Here is a 3,589-nt window from a genome sequence, read left to right on the forward strand (position 1 = left end):
AATTTGGAAGGCTGAGGCGGAAGGATCGCCGGAGCCCAGCAGGTCGAGGCTGTGGTGGCTGGGAGCGTGCCACTGCTCTCCAGTCTGGGCGACAGAGTGAGACTCCAACTCAAAAAAAAAAAAAAAAGAAGTATTAAGCAACTGGCCTGCAGCCGCCCCATCCACAGATGTCAGAGTTGGGCTCCAAGTCAGTCTACCTTGCCTAGCAGGATCATCTCCCTCTGTGCTACACTGCCTCCTGCTGTCTCCATCCTGTCACCTCTGAGCACAGAAAGGAGCATTTAGTATCATCACCTGTTCAACCTTGGCTGTAGGCCAAAATCATTATCATCATTCATAGATGGAAACCAGCCCAGTTATGTGGCTACTGCCTCCCCGCCGTCCACATCCGCGTGTCCAACACCCACAACGCTGCCACGACACACACATTCCACACGCACACACACCCGTATGCACATACACATATCTGGGTGCATTGCCCACCTACACACACATACACATGCACTCTCAGTACATTTACACAGCCATGCACACACGTACACAGCCACTCACACATGCACACGGCCATGCACATACACACATGGCCATGCCCACTCGCACACACCAGTTATTCCACAATGCGCTGGGAAAGTAAACACAACACTCAGGAAGATGGCCTTTCAGGCCAACATTTGTCCAGTTCCCATCATTCCCTGCAGGACCCCCACCCACCCTGCTGCCCCTCGCATGTGGAAGTCTGTGAGAGTCGGAGGGCTGCAGCAGGAGGTCGGCTTCAGATGGAGACTGGCAGGGCCACTTCTCTTGACTCAGTCTGTGCCCAGCAAGTAGCCCTCACCCATGTTCTGAGTCGCAGGCACCTCCAGGGCCTGCGAGGAGCAAGGTTGGCTTTGCCCTCCGTGTGGGTGCCTAGGTTCACTGGAAAGATTGCATAGTGGCCACAGTACCTGAGGCCAGACTGTGGTGCCTTTGAAAGATGACCAGGACATTAGTGGTCAGAGTGAGGAGCATGGGTGTGCTGGACGGGGGAGCCAGTTTGAGGCTGTGTGGACCTGAGGGATATCTCCCCCGCCAGTGGGCCTCAGGGTCCTCCCAGACAGGAGCCATGGGGCCATGGGAGAGGGTGCATGACAACATGAGAAAGAGGCAGACATGGGAAGCCAAGGGTTGGTGTGGGTGGAAAGATCCAGAAGCAAATCTGGATGAGCCTGGCAGTCTGGTGACCATGGGGTCCAGCCACAGGGATGCTTTGGGCACCCACTGCCCTGCAGAACTGGAGACCTGAGGGAGCAGCGTTTGCACCTGCTGATGTATATGCCAGGAGAGGTGGAAGGTGAGCAGGGCAGCCAGTGCACAGGCTGAGCAAAACAGGCCTGCAGGCAGGAGGTCCCTATCCGTGCTCCAGGAACTGGATCTTAGAACTGGTCCCAAGACGCTCACGAGTATACGTGTCTAATGAGCCCATGTGGATGGCGCTCCTGGGTTTGGAGCCTCTGGTGCAGGTGCCTTGTGGAGCTGGGTCCCCTTCTTCTGGCCTCTCACCCCTACATACACACCAGTTACTGAGTAGCTGGAACTACAGGCGCAGGCCACCACATGCGCGCGCACACACACCCTATACAGGGTTTCAGGCACTCAGAAGAAAACACTAGGTTTGGACTCTCAGCCCTCAGACTATGGCCACAAATGACTGTGAAAGAGCTTGGGTATTGATTTGGAAATCTATAAGGAATGAGAACCAAGTGTATTCTCATCACTGCAAAAGGAAAGCCCACATATGTTGAGAGTCATGCTCTACCCTCCCAAGTGTCCCCGCCCGAGGCAACCACACATCTATACTATCTCTATGGATTTGCCTACTCTGGATATTTCATAGAAACAATCATCTAGTACCTGGCCTTTCATAGCTGGGTTCTTTCACTTAGCATGTGTTTTCATCCATGTAGTTAGCTTCTATCAATGCTTCATTCTTTTTCCTGTTTTTTGAGTTGAAGTCTCACTCTGTCGCCCAGGCTGAAGTGCAGTGGCATGCTCATGGCCACCGCAGCCTCGACCCGCTGAGCTCAGGTGATCCTTCCGCCTCAGCCTTCCAAGTAGCTGGAACCACAGGTGCATGCCCGGCTAATTTTTTTTATTTGTTGTAAAGATGAGGTCTTGTCCAGTTGTCCAGGCTGCTCTCGAACCCCTAGACTCAGGTGATCCTCTCGCTTCTGCCTCCCAAAGTGCTGGGATTACAGGCGTGAGCCACCACACCTGGCCATTTCTTCATTCTTTTTATAGATGAAGCTAATCCATTGCGTGAATAGAGCACAGTATGCTTATCTAATCATCAGTTATAAATGTTTGGGCTGTTTCCACTTGGTTGTTGTGAATAAAGCCACTGTGAACATTCATTTGCATGGTTTCTGTGTAGACTCATTTTTGGTTTTATTGGGTACTTCCCTGGGAGTGAAATTGCCAAGTCTAGAGTAATTCTGTGTTTAACTTTTGTGGAACCCCCTAAACTGCTTTCCACAGCAGCTGCACCATCTTCTATCCCACCAGCAACGTATGAAGGTTCTAACTTCTCCACGTCCTTGCTGAATCTGGTTATTGTCTGTCTTTTTATTTGTGGTCATCCTAATGGGTGTGAAACGGTGACTGTGGTTTTGAATAGCATTTCTCTAATTACACATCTTTTCATGTGTTCATCAACCATTTTAATACATTTTATTGGGGTTGGAGTCGCACTCTGTCGCCCAGACTGGAGTGCAGTGGCCGCTCCCGGCCACCGCAGCCTCGACCTGCTGGGCTCCGGCAATCCTTCTGCCTCAGCCTTCTGAGTAGCCGGAATTACAGGCGCGCGCTACCACGCCCGGCTGATTTTTTATTTATTGTAGAGATGAGGTCTCGCCAAGTTGCCCAGCAATTTTTTGATTAACTGTAGAGATGAGGTCTGCCCAAGTTGCTCAGGCTGGTCTCAAACCCGTAAGCTCAGGCAATTCCTCATACCTCGGCCTCCCAAAGTGCTGGGATTATAGGCGTGAGCCACTGCGCCCAGCCCTTTAATATCTTTTTTAAGAAAAATGTTTATTCACATCTTTTGCCCATTTTAACTGGGTTCTTTGTTGAGTTGTAAAAGTTCTTTATGTATTGTGGATAGGAATCCCTTATCAGACAGATATATGACTTGCAAATACGTTCTGTCATGTAGGTTGTCTTTTCATTTTCTTGATGATGTCCTTTGAAGCACAAAAGTGTTTGATTTTGGTGAAGTTTCATCTGTTTACTTTTGTTTCTTTGTCACTAATGCTTTTGACATCATATCCAAATCACTACCAATCCAAGGGTAACAAAGGTGAACTCCCATGGCTACTTCCAAGAGTTTATAGTTTTAGTTCCTTTATTTAGATCTTTGGTGTGTTTGGCGTTACTTTTTGTATATGATATTCAGTAGGAATTCAATTTCATTCTTTTTATTTTAATTTTTTTTTTAGAGATAGGGTCGCAATTTGTCACCTAGGTTGGAGTGCAGCGGCATGATCATAGCTCATGATCATAGCTCACTGCAGCCTCAAACCCCTGGGCTCAAGTGATTCTCCTGCCTTGGCCT

General features: G+C 49.4%; 1 pseudogene; it reads right to left on the reverse strand.

The window, feature by feature from the left end:
- The window catches only part of LOC103251327, a 2,982-nt pseudogene extending 1,878 nt beyond the window's left edge, over positions 1-1,104 (reverse strand).
- Between the last annotated feature and the right edge of the window lie 2,485 nt (positions 1,105-3,589).

The sequence above is a fragment of the Carlito syrichta genome, unplaced genomic scaffold (assembly GCF_000164805.1).
Source record: "Carlito syrichta isolate Samal-C Ts95f unplaced genomic scaffold, Tarsius_syrichta-2.0.1 Scaffold139178, whole genome shotgun sequence".
Lineage (NCBI taxonomy): Eukaryota > Metazoa > Chordata > Mammalia > Primates > Tarsiidae > Carlito > Carlito syrichta.